This window comes from Gorilla gorilla, chromosome 15 (genome assembly GCF_029281585.2).
Source record: "Gorilla gorilla gorilla isolate KB3781 chromosome 15, NHGRI_mGorGor1-v2.1_pri, whole genome shotgun sequence".
Classification (NCBI taxonomy): Eukaryota; Metazoa; Chordata; class Mammalia; order Primates; family Hominidae; genus Gorilla; species Gorilla gorilla.
In genome coordinates this window covers 98655384-98681985 of record NC_073239.2, presented here as the reverse complement: position 1 = coordinate 98681985, position 26602 = coordinate 98655384, and the positions used below count along the sequence as shown (strand labels likewise).

The 26602-nt window shown below is 36.6% G+C and overlaps 1 long non-coding RNA gene across 2 annotated transcripts in view; it reads right to left on the bottom strand.

Annotated features, from left to right (window-relative positions):
- Positions 1–26602, bottom strand: part of LOC109023203 (uncharacterized) — a 92687-nt gene that overhangs the window by 61267 nt on the left and 4818 nt on the right. For both annotated transcript variants that reach the window (XR_008671462.2, XR_010130808.1), the window contains exon 2: positions 4541–4669. This is a non-coding gene — a long non-coding RNA (uncharacterized lncRNA). The remainder of the gene's footprint in view (positions 1–4540; positions 4670–26602) is intronic.

Here is a 26602-nt window from a genome sequence, read left to right as displayed (position 1 = left end):
ACACAAGGACCTTCAGAAATTTCTTTAATCTCTCTGTGCTCCATTTTTCTCATCTGTGAAATGGGGTTGATAATTAAAGCACTCAATACATAGGGCTGTGGTGAGCATTAAATAATTTAATATATGCAAAGTGCTTCTAATCAAGGACAGAAAATAATGAGTTTTCAGTAAGTGATTGCAATTATTATACTAGGATTCTATGTACATGGTATTCAAGTAATGGTGATCAGTCCAGTACGTGAGCTGTTACATAGTAAAATAATTAACATTTTTTTACTATCTCACCGTCACCTGTAAATGGACTCCTACATGTGGACAAATTGTTATCAACAAACAACAGGAACAGAACTGCATAATATTAATCATTATACTTCTATTTTCTTTATCAGTTTATGTCACCATCATATCCACAAATGGTAATATTTTAAACTCTTTCTTCCCCTGAATTAGTCCCACCCCCATCTTCTTACTCAATAAACACACACACACATACATACACACAAGTACTCAAACCATAGTCATTACACAAATCTTTTCTAACTTCAACTGCCCAATATTTCAACACCACATCCTCTCTTTTCCATTCCTATAACAATCACACATGGGATGCATTCAATAAAGTTTCCTTGATGATGACGATGCTAATATGACTGAATATGAACATAATGGTCTTAGATTAGTAAACTGTATTTATTATTTTCAAAGTATACAGGTAAATCATATGTGCTTTATTCATTCATTCATGCAGCTGTAAGCCTACCGTATATTAAGCCCTGAAAAATCTCTTTTGGGCCCAAAACAATGATGTAACACATCAAAATCTCATCTAAATTTACATTCAGGCAAAATCTTAGTTATTATCTTATGGTCAAGCCATAGAGCATTCATTTTGTAAGCAATTACTTACAGAAAATAATTCATTAAATTCCTAATTGTTTTTCTTCTTAGGACTTTGCTTTGGTCTATAGATACATTTTTCTAGTTGTGACTTCCTCATCTGAATATTAAGGAAGTTTGACTAAATAGTCTCAGAGGTCACTTTCTGTTCTAATGTTCTATGGAACAAAGACCAAAATAGTTCCCCATGATTAGAACTTAAGGAAATAATATCAGCCAGGAAATATAATGGATTCTAAAATAATGACAAAAAGGATATGCACAAAATTGATTATTTCTGGGTGGTCAGCTTGTGGATGAATTTTATTACTACCTTAATATTCTCTGTCTCTCCTCTTTATTCTTTTCCTATTTGGTTGCACTATCATTATATGGGCTGCCAAAAGGAGTAAAGTGTGATCAGCTTTCCTGGAACATTAAGTCTGGATAAATTCTGAGGGGATACTCCTGGCTCCCACTTGATTGATGGGTCAGTTGAGCAACAGCTGACATACAATGAAAAAATCATAGACTTCAGAGTCCAAAGACTATACTTTAAGTCCCACTTTTTCTTTCAGCTTTATATTCCACTACAAACAATTCACGTTTCTTCTCTGAGGCTCAGGTTCAGCATCTATAAAATGCATATCCTCACAATTGAAGGCACAACCTTTGCCTGGCTGTCTAGCTATGTCATCGGTACAAGAAAGACATTGCTATTCTTTATCTTTCAAGTGTGAAAGAAGAAACTCAGTGAGGTTAAAAGAGGTAGTACAAGTGAAAGTACCTTGTAAATCCCAAAGTTCTACATGCATTTTGTTGTAGTTGTTACTGTTAGATTACCCCAACCGAATATGCTTTTATGCCTATGTGATTACAGTAATGCAGACAATAATATAAACTTTGATTATAAGCAGACATGTTTGTTCTCCTTAATTTGAGATATACAGAAAAAAATTCAAGAGGAGAGTAGCACTTCCTTTTTCCACTAAACTTCAAGCATGGTAGGAGTGGCCTATGTCTATCTTGTACACCAATGGGCATTTCTAGCACATAGTAAAGAGCCTGGAATATAGAAGGAGTTTAGTAAGTATAGCAAAACTCTTCCAATGATGGATGTGATTCCATTTTATGATTTCCATAAAATGCCTGATTGCATTATTGCAAGATTAAGGAAAAGGCTATGCAGTTTGCTAGCTCAAGGCTGTTGGGTGTGCAATCTAAATTCATCTAGTCCCATGGCTGTGACTTGGTCCCACTTCATTGTCATCTTCTCTGGCTTAAATATTGATTCCAGGTCTTCTGGCTGGCTGAGATTTCCAGGATGGGAAATACAATTATAGACATATCTTTGCACCTTTTCCCCTCCTTATCTGGTAGGAATAAAGAACTTTGGAAATATGAGGACCCATTCTCTGGCTCCACACTTCCCAAGAAAAACTTTCTCTACTGTCTCTTTTTTTTTTTTTTTCTCCATAGGTTTTTGCGGAACAAATGGTGTTTGGTTACATGAGTAAGCTCTTTAGTGGTGATTTTTGAGATTTTGATGCACCCATCACCTAAGCAGTATACACTGTACCCAAAGTGTAGTTTTTTATCCCTCATACCCTCCCACCCTTTCACCCAAGTCCCCAAAGTCCACTGTATCATTCTTACGCCTTTGCATTCTCATAGCTTAGCTCCCACTTACGAGTGAGGACACATGATGTTTGGTTTTCCATTCCTGAGTTACTTCACTTAGAATAATAGTATCCAGTCCCATCCAGGTTGCTGTAAATGTCATTATTTTGTTCCTTTTTATGGCTGAATAGTATTCCATGGTATATATATATACACATACATACATACATATACCACGATTTCTTTGTCCACTCATTGATTGATGGCCATTTGGGCTGGTTCCATATTTTTGCAATTGCAAATTGTGCTGCTATAAACATGCATGTACAAGTATCTTTTTCATATAATGACTTCTTTTCCTCTGGGTGGATACCCAGTAGTGGGATTGCTGGATCAAATGGTATTTCTACTTATAGTTCTTTAAGGAATCTCCACACGGTTTTCCATTGTGGTTGTACTAGTTAACATTCCCACCAGCAGTGTAAAAATGTTCCCTTTTTACTGCAACCCCACCAACATCTATTTTTTAAAATTTTTTGATTATGGCCATTCTTGCAGGAGTAAGGTGGTATTGCATTGTGGTTTTGATTTGCATTTCCCTGATCATTAGTTACGTTGAGCATTTTATTATATGTTTGTTGGCCATTCGTATATCTCCTTTTGAGAATTGTCAATTCATGTCCTCAGCCCATTTTTTGATGGGTTTGTTTGGTTTTTTCTTGATAATTTGTTTGAGTTCCCTGTAGCTTCTGGATATCAGTCCTTTGTCGGATGTACAGACTGTGAAGATTTTCTCCCACTCTGTGGGTTGTTTGTTCACTCTGCTGATTGTTTCTTCTGCTGTGTGGAAACTTTAGTTTACTTAAGTCCCATCTATTTATCATTGTTTTGTTGCATTTGCTTTTGGGTTCTCGGTCATGAAGTCTTTGCCTGAGACAATGTCTAGAAGGGTTTTTCCAATGTTATCTTCTAGAATGTTTACGGTTTCAGGTCTTAGATTTAAGTTCTTGATCCATCTTGAGTTGATTTTCATATAAGGTGAGAGATGAGGATCCAGTGTCATTCTTCTACATGTGGCTAGGCAATTATCCCAGCACCATTTGTTGAATAGGGTGTCATTTCCCCACTTTATGTTTTCGTTTGCTTTGTCAAATATCAGTTGGCTGTCAATATTTTACTTTATTTCCGGGTTCTCTATTCTGTTCCATTTGTCTATGTGTCTATTTTTATTGCAGTACCATGCTGTCATGGTGACTATGGACTTATAGTATAAAAATGACCATACTGCCAAAAGCAATCTATAAATTCAATGCAATTCCAATCAAAATACCACCATCATTCTTCACAGAACTAGAAAAGACAATCCTAAAATTCATCTGGAACCAAAAAAGAGCCTGCATTCCCTGCCATTTCTTCACCTGATCTCACCCTCCCCTTTCTAACGAGTCTCCTCTCTTTCCCTGAGAAGATAAGAAATCCAATCAGGGACTGAGCAGAGGACCAATATTTATTACCAATACTCACTGTGTTTTACTATTGGTAAATTAAATGAATATAGAGTTAAAAGAATGACTTAGATGAATAAAAGTGGCATGTTTAATATTTAACATATTAAATGAAACTGGTATATATTGAGACAAACAATATTCCCAAAATGATTTGAATTTTTTTTCAGAGAAAAAGAAGTGAGAAAGGGATCAAAGAGAAAAAAAGAAAGAGACATTTGTATTAAGAAATGACCCAGTTGTATCTTTAAAGATAGAACACATTTTGAGAAGCAGGCAGACCCACAGACAAAACTCTCCCAAACAGCAATTTTTTAATTCCTTGGCTTCCACTGTGAAATCAATTACTTTTTCCTGAATAGTAAACTTACTCTGTCCTGTACTCTTCCAACTTGTCTAAGATAGAGTCTATCATTGGATCATTTAATTGGATCAGCTCACTCTTCATGATAAGCATGAGCATTACACAATATTTTATACTCCAAATTTGAAGGAACCTTACATATCTGCCCCATCAGTTGGTTACCATCTTAGCTTACCAAATTTATGATCTGTGAACTTCCATGACCACTCACAGCTGTCTTGATTTTCCCTGGGGCTGCAGCAATGATGGTTGAGAAGAAATTCATAAGTGTTTGGTTTTGAAGTACTGTGTTGGCCTCATGAGACTGGAGTAAGAAAAGAGAGGAAGTTTCTGTTTCTCTCAGATTTCATTTTAACAAGATTCCAGACTGACATGATTTTCCAACCAAGTGGGACCAATTTAAATACCAGGATATGGTGATTTTTTCTTACTATTTGATTTTAGTATTTCACTTTTTAACTAGGAACCACAAGGCATTATTCAATAAATATTTAATAGGCTCTTATAATATAGAAAGTACCCTGCTAAGTCTTGCTGAAGACGTAAAGGAAAATAAAACATGACTTGTTTCCAATCCAGTTATGCCATTTCATATACATGTAATGCAGTTAAATATATGTGATAGCATAAATGAACTAGAAGCAAACTCTCTCTCTCTATATATATATATATGTCCCATTATCCAATTATTTAATATTTAAATATGCCACTTTTATTCATATATATATACACACTCATATATACACACACACACATTTTTGTGTACGTATATATGTATCTATATCTATTGTCTATTGTCAACTGAAGAATAATAACGCTCACAAATTTGGAAAGAAGAGCTTTATTTCTCCTAAATGGTTGCAGCCTGCAGGTGGCCATTCTGACAGGCCAGAAAGTGTAGCATCCAGTCACAAGCCAAAAACAGGAACTTTGAGGGAGACTTAAAGGTAACAGAAATTTATGCTGAGTGGAGTGGCCAAGTATACACATTTAATAAGCTATAGGAGGAGTCATTAATATTTATGAATGGAGAAAGATGCACATGTGCAATTGAGATTTACGTCCCTTCATGGGTCACATGTACAAAAAGTGATGGCATCAGCATGATCTGAGGATGGAGTTTTCAGCCCTCTGAGGTCAAAAGATAAAGCAGAGGACACAAAAATCCTCATTGTACACCCTCTATAGACTGGCCAGAACCACTCCATGGTCCCTGGTCTCTTATCAGCAAGGAATGCCATTCAGCCATTGTATTAAAACCACAAAAAGGGAGAAGCAGCCTCAGGGGTTGGTTGAAATCAGCAGTAGAGTGAATCTTTCAAAAGAGCTGGTTTCTGTTTAACCCTCAAGGAAAAAAGTCTAATGGCAGTTAGCAAAGAAGGGTGTATAACGAGCTGAATCTGCCCTCTTATCACTTTATGGCTAGGAACTCTGTTTTCAAGGTTTCCCTAGGGTCCCCTTGGCCAAGAGGGGGTCAGTTCAATTGGTTGGATAGAACAGAATTTCATTTTTATTTCTCACTCTATAGAGAGAAAAATATATAGATAGATAGATAGATAGATAGATAGATAGATAGATAGATAGATATAGCTAGATAGATAGACAGACATAGATAGATAGATAGATAGATAGATAGATAGATAGATAGATAGATAGATAGATAGAGATAGACAGACAGACAGACAGACAGACAGACAGATAGATGCTATAATAACTCACAATATAAGACAGCATACAGGCTCCAATAGGTGAATGGCAATATGTAAAAAGGAAGAGTGGAAATATCAGAGAAGAATCAAAAGATATGAGCCCCAACTCACACACAAAAAAATAGATACTTTTTTTTAATGGAGAGCGTGGAGTCCTGATAAGCAACAAGGATGGAGACTAGCTGTCGAGATAGAAGAAAGAAGAAAAGGGGGAGAGGAAAACCATTTCTCGCAAGAAGGCTGACTAAACACCCTTGCACAAACACCCTGTCACAGGATGCCTGGGGTGGAAAGGCCTGCCAGTTAAAAATCACCCCAATGTATTTTTAGCAAAGCAGCATGACCCTAACCACATATGGCCCCTAAAGCGTGACCCTATAAAACTTCCCTCAAGCCCTTGACTCTTCTCAAACAACCCCTTCTCTGCTGTGCTGCCCATTGCTTCCTTGCAACATATTTTCTCTCTAATAAACCTGCTTTCTTTAACTCACTACTGTCTTGGTAAATTCTTTTGCCAGCCCCAGTCAGTCACAACCCATGACAGGGAGGATTTCAACTGAAGGAGAAGAGGTTGGCAGATATGAAATAACCCAGTCAACTTGAGAAATATTGAGAAATATTAAGAAATCATGTTTAAATGACACTTTAGTGCTGAAATTTAAAAGCCATCAGAGTGAAGAATTTGGCCTTCACGCTACAAATAATAAAAAGCCATTCAAGGATTCTTAGTAAAGTAACATCAAGAAGTAATATTTAGGAGGATCCATCTATCAGCATTAGGTAGACTCATTTAAAGAAAAGTCGCTTGTAGGCAGAGAATCTAACACAATGAAACTTCATGGGAAGGTAGAATCAGTGGACGACTGATCTGGCTTCAAATTCCATTCACTAGCTCTATGGCCTCAAGCAATTTACTCAACTTCTCTTTGGTTTCACAGTTCCCCCAACTGTAAAAGAGAAATAAGAAAAGAAAATTTACAAGTTTGTGGTCAAGATTAAATCAGATGGTGTATGTAAAGTGCCTAGCAAGGAACTGGCTCAGTCTTTGTTTATGGAAGAATGTCTTAATTTTGCCTTCACTTTTGATGGATGGTTTTGTTAATTATACAAACCATGATTGACAGGTCTTTTTCTTTTAGCACTTTGAATATGTTATTCCATTGCCTTCTGGCCTCTGTTGTTTCTGATGAGCTATAAGGCATTTTTCATGTTATTGTTCACTTGTACATGTTGAGTCATTTTTCTCTTGCTGCTTTCAAGTTTCTCTTTTGGTTTTTGGCTTTCAACAGTTTGACTGTGATATGTATGATTCAGATCTTTTTTGTTTATCATTCTTGGGGTTCTCTGAACTTATTCTGCCACTTTGGAAATAATTGGCTGAACACCTGTCTTTTAAGTAATGTATGCCAATACAAATGTATAAAGTTTCATTAAGTGTGAAGTTTAGCTTATTAATATTTAGCTTAGAATTTATCTTAGAACCATTTTCCTTCTTAGGTTGCAGTATTTTTCTTTTACATTTTGCTCCACTAGCCACCTTATAAGTTACTTCACCACTGACATACTTTACTTGCCCTCAGAAATCAGACAGAATGGATATGGTACTAGTTTCTGTGATATAAAGAAATAATTTGTAAATTCACTGGCTGCATTTAGTAAAAATTAATATTTATTGGTCACTCCCTCTAATCTCCAATCCTCTTTCTAAGTATTTGCAAATATGATCTCATATAATCATCCTCACAAACCATATACTATATACTATATATTGTCTCATTTTACAGATGAGCAAACTAAGGCTTAGAGGGGTTAAATAACTTCTTTTGGTCGCACAGCTACTAGTAAGTGGCTGAACCAGATTCAGTTGACCAGTCTGACTCGTAAGCACTATACATTACTGTCTGAATTGAGGCATGCTTCTTTAATTTTGTATTTCTTTTCCCAAAGGCAGAAATTTATTTCAAGTCTCCAACCTTCATTTTAACTTGAACATAATGATAATGTGCTTTCTATCAGGGCCTTTATTTATACTCCGATACAAGAGGCAATATTGCAAAGTGTCTCTTGTACCCTGATTTTGGTAATAGATTATCTGGATTCAAATGTAAGTCCATCTCTTTGCTATCTGTATTGACAAGTAATTTAAAATCTGTGTGTCTTGGTTTTCTCATCTTAATTCAGTATAATAAGAGTAACTACCGCTTAGTACCGCAAAATGCTAGGACAGTCTAACCCAAAGTAAGCACTCAATAAACGTTAGATATTATTATTACCTTGTATCTTTTACATTGTACTTATCAGATTATACTACAATTTTCTGTTTGTCTGATTTTCCTATTAACTATTAACCCCAAAAGGCAGAGACTATATCATTTTCATCTTTGTAGCCCTGAAGCCTATCAGTATCTGAAACATAGTACTAATACATTATATTTTTAAGGGATAGATGGATGAAAGAGTTTTTTCACTGGTCAAGCTAACATTTTACATCAGATTTTCAGCCTAGAAAAAAATAGCCAGGTATTCTCTGTTAATTTTCAGAACATGGTAAGTTCACCATATACATAGCAGTAAACTGCAGATGGCAAAGGAAAACTCCCTGCAAACAGAGAGAACAGAGATGTCTGTGGCCCTAGCTCATCACACATCTTTGACAAATCTAGTTTATGTAACTCCACAGAAGCTAATGAGAAGCAATGAGGACTAATGGCCCAGAAGTTCTCTTGATTTCAGAATAATCCATGCCAATCTTACTTTGTTCAAGGCATACACGCTTTTGGGTAGTTGTCCACTGGTAGGTGTTTCATTTTCCCTTGTAATTAATGATTTGCTTCTATCATCCATCCCACCATTCCCTCTCCCTCATCTTCACATGGTCCACATACACACCAGAGGAAATGTCTGTGTTCATGTACCATATTAGCCTCTTGAGAGGGCTTACATTTGAGATTTTTAGTCTCAAGAGAAAAAAAATGACCAGAAAATTTAATAGTACTGTTTTATATGTGTATATATATATGTACATTTACATTCACGCACATATACATATAGGCACATGGATATATATAGATATATATATATGTGCATATACACATCCAACTAAAAAAAGAGTTAGCTTATTGGTATCATTAGGAATTCAATACAGAAAACATGGACTGACCAAGAGGCTGGGCGCGGTGGCTCACACCTATAATCCCAGCACTTTGGGAGGCTGAGGCCGGTGGATCACAAGGTCAGGAGATCGAGACCATATGGCTAACAAGGTGAAAAAAATTAGCCAGGCGTGGTGGCACGTGCCTGTAGTCCCAGCTACTCAGGAGGCTGAGGCAGGAGAATGGCGTGAAGCCAGGAGGCGGAGCTTGCAGTGAGCTGAGATTGCACCACTGCACTCCAGCCTGGGCGACAGAGAAAAAAAAAGTCTCAAAAAAACAAAACAAAAAAAAACATGGCCTGACCTTAGCCCAACACCTAAAGACCTGATCTCTGGAGTGATACCATTTGGGTTTGAAGCTCAGCTCCATCATTTGCTACCTGTGCCTCTTTTTTCGTAAATCACTTTTCTGAGTATCTATTTCCTCATTTATACCTTTCTCACTGGCTGGTGGTCAGGATTAAATGAGACAATTAATTAGGTACAGCATTTTCACAATGTCGGATATGAAGGAAGATGGCAACGTTATCATCATTCTCATTTTACAGATACAAAAACCAGTGGTTAGAGATGTTAGCAACCGGCAGCATGTTTTCCTGAAAATTAACTCCGCAAAACCCAACTTTCTAAACATCTAACTCGTTTTATTTACTAAGTTTACTGGTTTGGTGAAAATGCTTTTTATACCTTTAAGTGATGAGAAAACTAAAAATCAAACAGGAATATTTTAAGAACTTAAAAGGAAGGTTGAATTTTGGTGTCTCACGATAAACGATCTAGCAAAACAGAAATGTCAACATTTATAATGGGAATTTCTCAGTTTCTGTTGATCTCTAGATCCATTTTAACATTATTTCTGTTTCGTCAGATTTTAGCAGTTTCAGGAATTTTTCAGTCATTTTTTAAAATTCTTTGCATTTATTAATTTATAGTCAAGGAATATTAGAGGTACTAATCATGTAATCTACTATAATAAAATATTCTGAACAGCTCCACTTTCTTTACACACTTTGAAATTTTTAACCCTTTTATGTCCAGTATGTCAATTAACTTATAACTATCCCAATTGTCTCTTATTGGCAAATAGAATTTCTGCATTTCCCATCTGATGAGATTTTTCTCCAATTTATGTTTATTTAAGATGCTTTTGGATTTAATTTTAAAATCTTAATTTAATTTAAACAGTTAATGTAATTCAATCTTTCCTTAATCAAAATAACTGAAAATTGAACTTAAATTAAAATAAAGATTTAATTCCACTTAAAATAGAAGCTCAATTTAAAATTAAAATTTAATTTAATTTGAAATTGTGATTATTTCACATGCTTTTGAATTAAATTTAAATTTTAAATTGTTACAGATACAAACTGAAACTTGATATGCCATTTGAGATATTGGCAACAGAATATTAAAAGTGCTTGAAGTTTGAAAAAATATAAAATGACATTCAAAAGCATCCAAATTCACATCCAAAAGAAATAACTGAAACAATTCTAACATGTATAAAAGTCAAAATGTTGGCTGGAAAATAGCATTTTTAATTGAACTTCTTATGTTTTTTAAATTCTTGACCATTTTTCTCAGTTACAATTAGACTTAGTTTAATTCATATTCCTGTTAAGCTGACTAACATTGTTGTTTAAAACTATCAGAACTGGTTATTTGGTTAACAGATCATCAGGAGAATGGATCTGCTTCCTAGGTAATTTTCCCACAGTTACATACTGGCAGCCAATTTTAGAGCCAAAATCTCCTGCAGACATAGTCAATTCTCCTTTCGGTGCACGATTTTAGAGAATATAGGCCAAAGAAACTCAAATGGAAAGTCTGCCATGGTTAGTCTACTTGAGCAAGTTTTACATGACCATAGATTACCCACTGCAGGTTAAGTGAAATTTTGGTTTTGAGTACATAATCAGAACAATTAAGCAATATGTTATGGGTTGTTTCCACATTTTGTGTTAAAGGATAAAGCTTCCATTTAGTGTTCTCCATATTTTCAGCTAAATATTATCTCCCAATCATCCTTTTGATCAAACAAGAAGGAAACTCCATTTTCTGATCCCCCATTATTTTATCAGAAACTACTTCAGTTACCTTTTCAAACAGTCAAACTTTGAGGCACACCATAATATTTTTATATTGTTGCTTTTACTTCTTAAGGAAGTTGGTAAAATTCTCCTTTAGGAGAAAAGCAAGATGATACACTAAGGAGAAAAAAATCATATTTTGATGAGTACCCAAAAAAACTAGAAAACAAACAATAGTTGCCTCTTTCTTCCAACATCTAACAGTTTTGCTCATTATTTTGAATATATGGTTACTGTTTAGGAAACTACTGTCACCAATGTTTGTGAAAAAATGTTACTAAAATACATATTTATACTATCTCTTTTCAAGAGTTATATAAATCCCTATTTATTTAAAGAAATGTCATACATTTCAATAATTTTATTTCCTTTCTCTAATAGAAGACATTTTAGAAAAAGCCAATAAAATTAAGAAAGAGCAAGGAATGGTCTGCCATGCACTGTGCGTAGGCGTTCAGTAAATGGTATTTTATGTTGATAAGGAGAAGTAAGAGAAAAATAAGGAGAAGTACAATTCTAAGTATATTATTTTTTAATTTATGCTGCAAAACAGAATTATTTAGTCACACCTCTAAATTTAGTATAAAATCAGTGATGAGGCAATCACTAAAATGTAAATCAGGCAGAAGAGAATAAAAACCTAAGATCTACTTTTTAACCATTTTCTTTGTGAGTAGAGAAGAAAACATGTTCCATGGTGGATGTGTTTTTGGAATTCAATCAATTGTTGTTGTTTTTTTAAAGCACCAGGATAGGTCAATATGATTGTCATTTTAGTTACTGATCATCAAGTGCCCATTATCTGTTCAACAATATATTCATTTATTTAATCTTTCAGATAATACAAGGGAACTTCAAAAACTCCATGAAAAATTGAATTGAAAGATGTAAACATAAACTTTCTCAACATCGGCTCCATCAAGTTCAAGACACTTTCATAAATGATCATACCAGCCACTTAGTCCATCTCTAAAGAACTGAGGGTACTGGGAATTTAACCAATGAGGTCTTCTTCACATTATTAACATGGATGCTTTTCACAGATTTTGTAAGATTAGGAAACAAAAAGAAGTCAGAAGCAGCCAAATCAGGATTGCAAGGTGAATGCCTAATGATTTTCCATCAAAACTCTTGCAAAATTGCCCTTGCTTGATGAGAAGAATGAACAGGAGTATTGTCATAATGAAGGAGTCTCTGGTGAAGTTTTTCTGGGCATTCTTCTGCTAAAGATTTGGCTAACTTTCTCAAAACACCCTCATAATAAGCAGATGTTATCATTCTCTGGTCCTACAGAAAGTGAGCAAGCAAAATGCCTTGAGCATCCTAAAAAAAACTGTTGCCATAACCTTTCCTCATAGATCGTCTGCTTTTGCTTTGATTGGACCACTTCCACCTCTTGGTATTGCTTTGATTGTGCTTTGTTTTCAGAATTATCCTGGTAAAGCCATGTTTCATCTCCTATAACAATTCTTTGAAGAAAGGCATCAGAATCTTAACCCTACTTTTTTAAAATGTCAATTGAAAGCTCTGCTCTTGTCTACAGTTGATCTGGACACAACAGTTTTGGCACCCATCGAGTGGAAAGTTTGCCCAACTTTAATTTTTCTGGCAGAATTGTGTAACCCAAACCAACAGAGATGTCTATGATGTTGGCTATTGTTAATGTTGTTAATCATTGGTCCTCCTCAATTAGGACATGAAAAAGATAAATTTTTTCCTCAAAAACTGATATGGATGGTATGCTGCTGTGAACATCTTAAAACAAATCATTCATTTGTAAACTTCTCATTCCTTTAGGGCATTGTCTGCATAAACTTTTCATATAGCATCAATGATTTTGCCACTCTTCCACCCAAGCTTGACCATAAATTTGACATTCATTCTTGTTTCAATTTTAGCAGAATTTGGCCAGCTGTGGTAGCTCATGCCTGTAAGTCCAGCATTTTGGGAGGCCGAGGCAGGAGGGTCACCGGAGCTCAGGAGTTTGAGATCAGCCTGGGCAAAATAGTGAGACCTCTTCTCTACAAAAAATAAAAAAAAATAGCCAGGCATGGTAGCATGCATCTGTAGTCACAGCTACTCAGGAGACTGAGGTGGGAGGATTACTTAAGCCTGGGAGTTTGAGGCTGCAGTGAGCCATAGTCACACCATTGCACTCCAGCCTGGATGACAGAGCAAGAACTTGTCTTAAAAAATAAATAAATAAAAATATTTAGCAGAATTCACATTACACTTAGAGGGGCTCTTTTCAAACTGATGCCTTATCCTCCTGAGTGTTTCAAACTAGATTCTGCTCAGACGTGTTATAAGATGTTAGCATGAGTTTACTTGAGTGCAAAAAATTTTTGAAATCCATTCATAATACATATTCCCATGATCTTTTTGAAGCCCACTCGTATTATACCACTATTTTATAAAGAAACAAAATTATAAAGGTTAAGGACTTCATCTAATGTCTAATGGCTTATAAACAAAAGAATCAAGATGGACAGTTGTAATTCTAGATATTCAATTTTTCCTCTTTCCTATCAGCTGCCATGAAGTTGCATCCCTCTCTTCCTACATAGCATTTGATAAGTGAAAGCAAAACACTGGGCAGAGAGACTTACAGCCCAGGTGTAAGCACACACTTAGCATTTGGCTTTCATCTCTAAAATCTCTGACTCCACAGAAATGAAGCTTTTTGAAGCAGAATTTTAGGTGCCAATTCAAAATCCCACATGCTACTGAAGCAAACATTTATTTTCATTATTATTCCTTAGTATACTAGATATGAGAAAGATAAATGTGAACTGTCTGCTTCTTGGCCAGACTGCAAGTTTATGACATGACATGAAATTTTTGGTGAAATCACCCAACTCTCCTCTACCAGTGAAATTATTTCTTATACAATCCAATGATCATATTCAGATCCAGACCTTAAGAAAATTATCTTTTTTTCTCCATCTAAAAATACTTTACATAATTGATGGTGTCACGTACATACTAGGCACCACTATGAAAATAATTCTCTATTACTTCAAGCTGGTGCAATCAATATTGTTGAATTTTTTTTTTTTTTTTTGAGACGGAGTCTCCCTCTGTCACCAGGCTGGAGTGCAGTGGTGCGATCTCAGCTCACTGCAACCTCCGCCTCCCGGGTTCAAGCGATTCTCCTGCCTCAGCCTCCCGATTAGCTGGGACTACAAACGCGCGCCACCATGCCCAGCTAATTTTTGTAATTTTAGTGGAGACGGAGTTTCACCATGTTGGCCAGGATGGTCTCAATCTCTTGACCTTGTGATCCGCCCACCTCAGACTCCCAAAGTGCTGGGATTACAGGCGAGAGCCACCGTGCCCGGCCTTCTTTAATTTCTTAACATCCTCTACATGCAACTGTCTCATAAGCCAAGTCAGTACCAGCAAAAAAGTTGCAAAAAAGCAGCAGAGAAAAGAAGGATGATACACTAAGAGGAATAAAAAGGTTATTAATAGTTGCAGAATTAGACAGCCTTGCTAAATGAAAAGGATGGAGATGGCAGTTTCATAATTGCCTCTGATTGATTGATATAACAAATGTAACAACAGCAGATGATGTACAGCATAGCTCCAAACAGCAATGTCACAGCCATCAAAACACAATAGCAGACACTCTTTTTTAAAACAAATTTGTTTAATCTCTGAAAGTTTATCTGGTTCACTGACTCCAGTATCTGACTTTTGTTCTCTGGAGATATTTGAGCCATGGGATTTGTGCATGGCCTAGGTTGGTGGAAACAGGGTCTCCTGCCCAGAGCATTGTGTGCTGTCACCGCCAAGAATCCCATGGAATCAATAGTCAAAATATAAGGTGGAGAGGGCCAAAGATAGTTTTCTGGGAAAATGAGACCTAATGAGGCAATAATTCAATAGAAGATCTGAACCAAAAATTGGGGCTTGAAGCATAGAATCAAGGAGAGAAGGAGCAGGAGAGGAGAGTAGGAAACCTTGAATAAAGTACAGGCAGGAGTCAGTGTAAGCAAATTGTGAAACAGAACCCACTGGCCTCTGCCGGCCCAAAGGCCCAAGGCCATCATGGCAGGGCAGTTAACGTTGAAAAAGCCGAAGAGCTAGAGAATATGAATGGAAACTAATAATGTCCTATAATCCCCAAACTGAAATGCTAATGGAAGATCTTTCATAGAAGAGAAATTTTTAAATAATTACCAAAAATAATTTCTCAGTTATTTAACCCTAGAATGTAAAATAGTGGATGGGGAAGATGTTTTGGAATTCTGCAAGACTTGAGTTGAGGTCTAGACATTTTCTCTGACTTTGTGTGCTTTGGTTAGTAACTTTGCTTAGCCAAGACTCAGTTTATCAGTCTGTTTACACATTGCCATAAAAAAAATACCCAAGACTGGGTGATTTATAAAGGTAAGAGGTTTAGTTGACTCGCAGTTCCACATGGCTGGGGAGGCCTCAGGAAACTTACAATCATAGCGGAAGGCAAAGGGAAAGCAGGCATATCTTCACAAGCAGCAGGAAAAGAAAGCAAGTGAAGAAGGAACTTGCCAAACACTTACAAAACCATCAGATCTTGTGAGAACTCACTCACTCTCATGAGAACAGCATGGAGGAAACTGCCCCCATGATTCAATCACCTCCCACCAGGTTCCTCCCTCAACTCCTAGGGACTACAATTCAAGATGAAATTTGAGTGGGGACACAAAGCCAAACAATATCATTAAGCTTCCTGAGAATAATAATAGTGTTTATCTCACAAGGTTTTATAAAGACAAAATGACATACTCCACATAAAGTGCTTAACATGTTAACCAACACATAGAAAGTACCATATACTTTTGCTTAAAGGAAATGCTTTATTCAGGTATAACTGACCTATAATAAACTACACATATTTAAGTTGCACAATTTTATGAGTTTTAACATATGTATAGGCTCATTAAACCATCTCCACAATTGGAAAAATGAACACGCTCATCAACCCCAAAAAGTTACCTTGTGTCTTTTTCTCTACTTCTTTCCTTCTGTTCTCACCATCGCTCCCCTACATTGCATCTCGAGAAACAAATTATTTTATTTCTGTCATTATAGTTTTTATTCTTTAGAATGTTATACTTATGGAAACATATAGTATGTACTCTTTTAGTGGGGAGGGGTGGTCTAGCTTTTGTCACTCAGCATACTATTTTTGAGATTTATTGTGTCAGGAGTCTCCAAACCACTTGTAGGTTCAATAATGTTCTAGGACTCCAGCGTCTGATTTTTCTTCTCTGGAAAATCATTAAATAATTAATTATGACGTATTTAGGGTTTCTTATACTTTGAACTTCCTGTATCTGTGGGTTTAAAGTTTTCCTCAAATTCTAAAAATTAACAGACATTATTGTTCTGTGCTGGAAATGTATGAGGGTAAACAGCCTTTATCCCAAGTATATGTCAATACAGATATAATAAGCAAATCACAGTGGGAAAGGGAGAAGAAAAGAAAAAATACATATATATATATTATATACATATATATTATATACATATATATATTATATACATATATATGTATATATATATACACACACACACATATATATATGTATATATATATACTCACCAGACTATGGAGGAAGCATCACCAGACCAGGAAGCAACAGCTTGGGCTCCAGAGTCAGCTGCCCGTCCGTGCACAGATGAGGAGAGGTCTCATGAAGCTTTGGCATAGTCTGGGACCCTAGCTCTTTTGTAACTATTTGCTTGGTGTGAGGCCCAGTCACTAGGGCCCTTCGTGACTGGGCTCAAAGAACACAAAAAGATCAACTTGTTTTGCGACTGTCTGTTGTTTTTCAATAACTAACATACAGGAATAGATTGAAATAAAGATTTCTCTGAAACAGTGCCAGATAAATGCCTCAAGCGGCTACCTGTTCCAGGACTTGATGACCGTTGTTTGTGTCCATGTTCAATTCCTCCACAATTATTTATTTAAAAATTGCCTGTCTCAATTCTTTCTTTCTTCTTTGGAGGATTTCAGTTACACATACATTAAACAACTTCAAGTTATCTTGAATTTTTCATTTTTTTTGCCTTTTATGTATTTCATTTTGGATAGTGTTTATTGCTAAATCTTTAAATTTACTTATCTTTTCTTCTACAATGCCTAATCTGATGTTACTCACATCCAGGGCAGTTTTCTTTCTTTTTTTTTTAATCTCAGACATTATAGTTTGCATGACCAGAAGTTTAATTTGGATCTTTTTATATCTTCTATATTCCTACTTAACATCTACAATCTTACCTCTAAGTTCTTGAAAATATGAAATACTGTATGTTAAAGGATACAAAATGGCAGATATGTAGGATGAACAAGTTTGGAGATCAAGTGTACAACATGAGGACTAACGTTAATAAAATTATATTGCATTAGGGATTTCTGTTAAGTAAGTAGAATTTAGCAGCACTTTACACAAGAAGAAAGGAATTATGTCAGATGATAGATGTATCAGTCAGCTTCACTTTAATAAGATTTTACTATCTATATGTATCCTATAACGTCATGTTTTAAGCCTCAAATATACCCAATAAAATTTATTTTGAAAAAATAAATATATGTTTTAATATTCTTATCTACTAATTCAGTCTTCTGTGACATTTTGGGTTATGGACTGTATATCCTTACTTCTTCACATGCTTAATTATTTTCTATTGAATGCCAGACATTGTGAATTTTATTTCATTGAGTCCTGGAGACTTTGGTATTCCTGTACATATTCTTGAGCTTTGTTCTGGGACAAAGTTAGGTTACAGAGAATCAACTTTCTGACCCACTTTTAAGCTTTGTTATGCAGTAACATTGCAGCATGTAGGGCTAGGTCTGATTTTAACCCACCATTGAAGCAAAACTCTTCTGAGTATTCTATCCAATGTACCATGAATTATGAAGTTTTCTGCTTTGGCTAATGGGGCAGGAACTATTTCTGGTCCTGTGTCAGTTCTCAGCATGCTTCCTGCTAATCGTTTTGGATGGTTATTTTCCCAGTCTTGACTAGTTTCCTCATACATACACTGCTCAATATTCAGATGAAGACTCGATAGAGTCTTTTTTGGATCTCCAAAGCTCCTTTCTATGCAGCTCTCCCCTTTCCATTGTTCCAGCTGCCTTAGTCTCCCCAGACTCCCAGCTCCATCTCAACTCTGGGGGGTTATTGTGCTTAGTTAGTCTCCCCTTCCCTGAGCTACAGCCTGAAGCTTTCAACAGGCAGTAATCTTGGGCACTTTTAGGGCTCATCTTGTATCCTATGTCTCAGAGGTCACTGTTCTTTGTTGTCCAATGTCTAAAAAAACAGTCATTTCATAAATTTTCTGGGTTTTTTTTATTATAGGGAAGACAGTAAATGTGGTCTCTGTTTCTTTACCTTGGCTGGAAGCCCTACATACTTTTTGAAATATATGAATAAATATATTTACGTCAACACCTTTCATAATTGAATGACAAACAGACTCATCTTTAATTTGCTATTCCATAAACCGTTGAAAGCAATTTGTATGTTTATGTATGTACATGTTTATGTGTTTCAAAAGAGAGATCCTAGAGAATCTTCAGTCCAAAGGCTTCAAAATTTATTGTTTTTTAAACTGTAGGCTAGATGATCAGTAATCTTTGTGTATGTGGGCTACACTAAGCTTATTTTGTTGATAAGATTAATAAATAGAGAAATCTCACCCCTAGCACACATAACAAAAATAGGACATAACATATGAGTTCGTGCATATAAAAGCTTTAGTCATGCTATTTTTTCTCTTTGTCAGTCATCTTTCATAGTGTCCCAGTTTCTTGAGGTAATTTTGGTGGAATTAAAACTGGACAGCTCAAAATTATATAATTAAATACATTCAGCTGCAATTAAAAATTGTAATTGATTCAAAGCTGCTAACATGACCCCTGATAGCAATAACACATGAGCACAAATGACCTACTCATTGACGTATGTCAGAAAAGTTTTGAAAAATGGGGGAGATGGGTAGGTAAAACATTTACCATAGAATACCTTTGGTCAGGATGACACATGGTAAACAGCCTGCATGTAGTGCAATGTCTTCCTTTTATAGATGAGGAAACTGAAACCCAAACTTAAATAACATCTCGAGTCACACAGTTGGTGCATTACTAAATATGGATATGACCCAAATCTTTTTATCCTCTGTATTGATTATTAATTTACTTGTTTGTTTTCTCATAATGGAAATGCCCTTTTCAATGTGGAATCATTTCTCCATATCAGAATATGAGACCCAGAGAGAAGCCACTGTTGAGTCCCAATTCAACTATCCCTACTATCATGGAGCATCTAACTTGTGATCGATGCTGTTTGAGAAAGTGAAAACCCTCACAATTCATTTAGTAATTCAATTAATGTTTTTTGGCCATCTTCTCCACACCATTTATCATTCTATTTACTAGAGATACAGAGGTGAACAAGGCAGACAAGATCCTGCTCTGAAGGATTTTACGTTTTAGTTGGGACGAGAGGAAGGGAGGCACTGAAGATGAAAGACAAGTGTAGAAATATAACTTTAATTCATGATGAGTGACCATATATAGTAAATACCATACAGTGATAGAAAGTGGTTATCATGAAGAATGATACAAATGGATGCATTTGCAATGTACGTTGCAGGTAGATATCATAAGACTTTTCAATAGATGGTATGAGAGGAGTGAAGGAAAGAAAGAAATGGGGCTGGGACAGCGGGAGATGGGGAAAAGGAAGGGAGGACACCCAGTGGGGAACTGGATGGAGAACAAAGTCAAAAATTCTGTCTAGGCTTCATTAATTGGAAGGTGCCCATTAGAACTGTTTTTCTCAAATTTTAAAATTCAGGTTCTGATTCAGTTAAGTCTTCGGTGGGCTCAGGGGTTAACGTTTCTAACAACATTTCTGGGATGATGTCAGTGATACCGCTACACAGACCATGTTTTCAGTAGCAAGTTCTTAGTTAACCAAGTGGATTATAGTTAAAATAGTGATCTAGAGCTGTATAGAAAGGTAAGAAACTGAGTTATAAAATTTGGTAACATTTGATATATTCCTTAAAGCCCAAATTAATTGAGAAAATATAGAAGAATTAGCAAACCAGAGAGTTTAGAAGAAAATCCTATAAAATTTAGTAGACAATGTATAAGAAGCCAACATTTGTATAAGACAGAATGTGAATTTAAAATAAGAAGAGAGAAACAGGGATAAATGTAGAATTCAAGAATCAGAAATAGGTTGTGAGCTGGATATTGCACTACAGTTCTATAAGACAGGTAAGACGAAAAACAATCCCCTTTGATTCCCTTTTTGCTAGTCTTATCCTGACCCATTCTATAAGCATCATTTGAAATTTTAGGGTAATAAAAGCTTGGAGTCAAAGACAGAAGCAATGCCAATAAGTCACTGAAGTTTTGGCTGATGAATTTTAAATAAGAAACTAACAGCTTAAACACTATTCCTTAGACCAATGGCTAACTGAACCTTTTCTGGGAATAGTGGAGAAATATGAGTACATTCAGGGAGTGAAAAAGGTAACATTATGGCTGAATTTTGATGGAACTGTAAGTTAAAAAAGAGAAGGAAGATCCCCTAAAGGGCCATTCAAAGTATTTAAATTTGCACTCACAAAAGCACGTACTAATGTTTTAACAGCTGTAGTGGTTAAGCATTCTTCTGTTTTAGTAGTTTTAATAGCTGATGACAAGAAGGCAAGGTTAGACAGCCAGAGAGCTCAGTAGCCTTACGGCAACACCTGTAATGAGTGAAAGTCTATTTTGATGGAATGGAACAGTGTCTTCTGAAGAACAAAAATGTTTAATAGACTGTTCTATATATTTAAATTAAAGGAGATTTGCCCTTTACTTAAACTTGACCAGCAGACTCCACAAAAGCTCTAAACAATAGTACTGCAATTGCTAGAATACAAAAATGGAGCAGATTATCATCAACGAATGTATACCTAGTGCCTACAGTATGAGAGCACATCTATTCTGTGTTCAGGCAGACACCACATAAAGCAAAATAGGGATTTGGCCATAAAGTTTAATAGGAATTTAATAATTATCCAGTCCATTCAGTCAAAGAAGAAGGCAATTTGGAAAATTGAGAAACTGGATTAGGATCCTGATCCCTTATCCCTTTCTTATGTAAGCCCTACACCCTATTATGCCCGCTCGTCTACAGACTTTCAGTTTGCAATGTCCTCTACCTTTTACACGGGCCTAAAAAAGCAATAGGACATAAAGCTCCTCCCGGTAGCATGTTATCTACTAGGGCAAATATAATACTTTCCCCAAGTAAATATGAGGCAGAATGCTAAGTTTTAGAGTTGGGGTACTTGGATTTTAGTGTGCATCAGAATCACCTGGAGGACTTGTTAAACCACAGATTGCCAAGCCCCACCGCCAGAGTTTCTGATTCAGTAGGTCTGGAGCAAGGCCCAAGAATTTGCAGCTCTAACAAGTACCCAGGTGTTACTGATGCTGCTGACACAGTGACCACAGTTTGAGAACAACTGTTTTAGAGGATGACAGACAGAAACAGTATTTTCAGCCCAGGCTATCAGAGATAGCTTCACTAAGACTGTCAAGCACAAATTGAATCTTGAAGGACTGAAGACTGCAGCGTGGGAAATAAGAGAAAGAGGGTATTAGAAACCAAAGAAGGTACTAGTTAATAAGCTAAAACTGCAAAATGTTTTCCCTGCCCCCATACTATTGTGGTTATTAAAGATCTAAGAATACAATACAGGAAATGAAGATATTCCCATTTTCACATTGCTTGAAAAACTCAAAAAAAGCAAACTTTCCAAGGAGTTCCCCCAGATCCTAATTTTGCAATATATTTATTGAATTTCCTACCTCTTTTGTTGCATCTGTCACAGTGGCAATCCACACTCAAAAGTGAAAAACAGGCACTATTAGCCAAAACGCTACAGAAGATTTGGGGGATTTTCTTATCTAGGGCCTGATTTTGTTCTTAGACATTCATGGGCACTATCTCTATTTCAGTCTCCTCTGACAACACAATAATTTACGTCTTTTATGTATTTTGCTATTGTTCAGAATACTTATAATGAAAGAAAAAAGATATAAAAATATTTCTAAAAAGAAATATGAAAAAAATTAATTAGAGAGCCATATAACAAATTAGGACAATGCGGTATATAACACAACAGTCTTTAATTTGCTGGAAGAGCAACAAAAGAACCAGAAAAAAATGACATTATTCAAATGCCAGTCAGGGTTATTGCATCTTGAAAAAAATCCTAACCCTTGGTACAATTTCAGAAATAAAAAAATAGAAGTTTTTAAAAATTCTATTCTTTAATTTGTGAAAGCACCCTAGTCTGACAACCTAGAGTCCTCAAAACAAAGCTATGGAAAAGGAAATATTGAGAGAATAATGACTGATCATGTTTGGCTGGAGCCTAGATATGACTCTAGGAATAAAAGAAAATAAAGGCAAAAAGGTAAGTTGAGGTCAGAGTCTATATAAGACTTTGGATTTCTAAAGAGAAGAACCAAAGTATATTCCTACCAAGAGAATGTTATCCTTCCCCAGAGTGAAAGCCACGTAAAAGAGAGACTACCAAGAGAGTAAAATAGTAGACATCTGCTATATTTGTCTTTTTAGCCTGCTCTTTCCTTTTGGGCACTGTCTTTTTCCTATCCCATTTGATTCCAGCAAGACTGTTCATCACAATGCCCACCTGTTCACTGGCTGTAAGAGTGGAATAAAGACCTGACCTATCACTGTCCTCCACTCCCTAAGCCACCGTGGGCACATTAGCCAGTCAGAGCATGTCAGTTTCCTTCCAAAACTTCCAAAACTGGGATATGAGCTTAACACTGCCATCAGCCTATCATCATGAAGAATACAAACAGAAAGAGAGTCTAGAGACGATGGCAGAGACAGCCCCAACAGTATACTTGGAGACCTTCCCTCTAGCAGAGGGAACCTCAGAGCTATCTTTGAACTTCCCATTTTTGTAAGCCAATAGTTCTCCCTTTGTCTTTCTTATGCAGTTTAAATTGGTTTCCTTCATTGAGAATTACAAGAATCATTAGGTAATAATAAGTTTATCCCTGTTTTGCAAATGATCAAAAAAGAAAAGCTATGCTACTTGTGAGTCTGCGGGTATCTCGTTTTTCAGGAAGGTCACTTCTCAGCCTGAATTGTGGTATAGGCAAGGACTTTGGGGGTATACTTATAAAGCATTATCCCTTCTGTATGGTTGGAAAGGGCAACTGAAGTTATAAGTAAATAAGAAAGAAACATAGACGTAGGAGAGAAAGAGGGAGGAAGTGAGGAAGAGAGGACGAAAGGAAGGAAATAAGTAAAAACAAAAGAAGAAAAACACTAAATTTAAATCAAAATCCAAATACAATTATACAGAATTCCAGGCGGTGGCTGCTAAAGTGCCTTTTGTCTAGGAAGCCTAAATTTCTTCAGAGATTAACTTACATGCAAAGAATATTAGACATAAGATAGTGCCACCAAGTCTGTTTGCATATTTACCAATATATATTTCAGTTTGAAAGACTACATCCTCTATCATGAAACTAGACCCACAAATTAACTTCTCAAATTACACTTTTTACAACAAAGGGTCTTCATGCCAACTTTGGAGCAGTAATTTCCCACTCCATCCAAAAACCATCCCATAGCTCTATTCCCTCCCACCATCCTGTGACTGACCTTATATCAATTACAGTTCAATTTCCTTTACAATTCCCTTCTGTCCCAATTCCCTTGCAAGTCCAGTAAACATCAAGACTCCTCAGTCACAAAATACTTCAGAAAGAGAGTATGGCTCCATCAAGCCCTGATAACCTTTCTTGCAGCAAGAATAATAGAATGGTGGCCCTCTTGAACCACTTCCATCAATTTCTATTAAACTGACGCTTCAAAGCTGTCTAGCCATTTATTTCTCCTTCCTGCTATGGAGAGTGTCAGTGGATTGGGGGAAGCGGGGAAGAGGTGGAAGGCATGGGGTGGAGGAGCCTGGAAGAGACCACAAGTACAGCTGACTCGGGTTGCGGGGAGTGGGAGAAAGGCATCAAAACCTTTGTGACCTGTGTGCAATGACCACAGTTGCAGAAACTTCACTTAATCTCACCAAGGCTATTAGAAGCTACATTTCCAGGTTACATCCAGCTGCTCAGAAAGATAACTGCCTTGCAAACTTCAATATACCTTGAGAGAATTAGATTTTTCTAAGCCAAAGATTGAATTCCTCCTTCTTCCTCTCTTCTTCACTGTAACCAGGGCCTCATACAAGCAATTTTATTTTCCTTGTGCGCTGGGCAGATGACATCTTGCTAAGTCCGCCAGAAGCAGGGAAGAATGAAATACTAGGATCTGTGATGTTGCATGCTAGCCCACTTGCTTTGCTTACCTATTTCCAGTAAAGGGACTGCTGGAGAAAACTTTAATCACAAAAACTATAAAATGGAGTGCTCTCTGCAGCTTCCAGGAGCCAACCTATGTTGACAAACGGTAGCGTTTACTTTTAACTCTACACAATTTACTTTGTTTCATTTCAGCTAATTGGAATTGTTTGCTGAACAGAGAGAGCACAGAGAAGGAGAAAGAGTCATTACTAAGCCCTTATGCATCAAATGTCATCTCAAGGTTAGAGAAATAATGTACAATTCCACTTCTGCAGCTTCACCATCTGCAGATAGCATGTCCTCCATGAAACTTCAGCTAATTTCCCAGAGCCTGCTCCACCCTCCTGTGTGTTCCCACAACACTCTATTGCCATCTCCTCTATATGATTTCTGACTTTGTATTACAATTACCTGTTTGCATATCTATCTCTTCTCCACTGTAGTAGGAGTTCCTTAAAACCAGAGGCTGTATTTTTTGTTTATCTTTATCTCTAACTCCTGCATAATATCTACACATGGCTGATGCTCCACATATCTGGGTTGAATGAATGAGGATACCTAAATCAATTTCTCATATATTCCTTGCTGAAGGACTATAAATTTGTAAGCAAAGAGGTTTTTTTCCACTCTGGAAACTAAATCAAATCAAACACACACACACACACACACACACACACACACACACACACACACACACACACGGAATCAATGAGTGCATATGTGGCAAGGACTCTTTAATATATTAATCATTTACAAAATAAAATAGTAAAATAATGGTTGACATTCAGATCACCATTGTCAGCTCAGAAGTTTAAAAAAAAAATTCCTTTAGCAAATCTTGAAACATCCCTTTAGGCTAGGTGTACCTGTTCTCTTGTTTCCCCAGGAGGTGGAAACATACATACTGCAATGCCTTTCAAGGTCTGAAAATCAGCTGGTGCAATGGGCATCATAGGGTGCTGAGGCTGTTCGCCAGAATCAAGAGAACCACTGATGAGGGTAAAAGGCCAGGCCAGAGGAGAGACCACAGAACAAATCGAGCTGTACACAGCTCACTTGGCTCCAGGGAAATTGTCTCCAGAATGCGTCTTGCTCCTTTACCAAAAACAAACAAACAAACACCTTCCCAAACAAAAGGAACTGAAAACACCCTAGCCCATTGCTTTTTAGATTAAGAAGTAATGCTCAGAGAGGTATGATCCTTGTCTTCCTGTACCACATCCTTGGAAAGTGGCAGCTATAGAGTTGGGTACTCAGGGCTTTCCCAGCACTGCCCTGACTCCTGCCACCTTCTACCCTGTCAAAGCCAGCCCTGCACTTATCATCAGTCCTCATGGAATGACTCTGAAATGGTTCAGCCCTGGTTTCTCCTCATCCCCCATCCCTCTCAGGCCCTATGCATTCAGGGTCCCCATGTTTTTATTCCCTCCCCAGAGATTGGTTCTTGATCTTTTTACTGACACTAGAGTGCAAAGGTCTCAAAGCCTTAAAGCCTGATGCTCTAGCTGTAAAATTCCCAGGAGATGAAAGAGGATTCAGACTTCAGAGGGTTTTCTGAGAATCCCTAAAATAGTAGTTCAGGGATTCCAAGGAAGGATGTCACTAGATTTGGCCTTAGTTCCCCAGGCAGGCTACTTTCTACAATAGGAGAGTAAAACCTGAAAATTTAGTAGAACTATAGGGTATTGCAGTAACATATAGGTCAGAGGTAAGGAAAAGCAGAAAGGGGGGTGGAAGGATTAGAGACAACAAGTGAACACAACCCCCAAATGGGAAACGTCTGTTCTGATGGACATCTCTTCTTTCTCCTGGTGTTATGAAGAGACCATGCGCTTTCTTATCAGAGAGACTTGGGTCTTTCATTTATTCACACATTTATCTG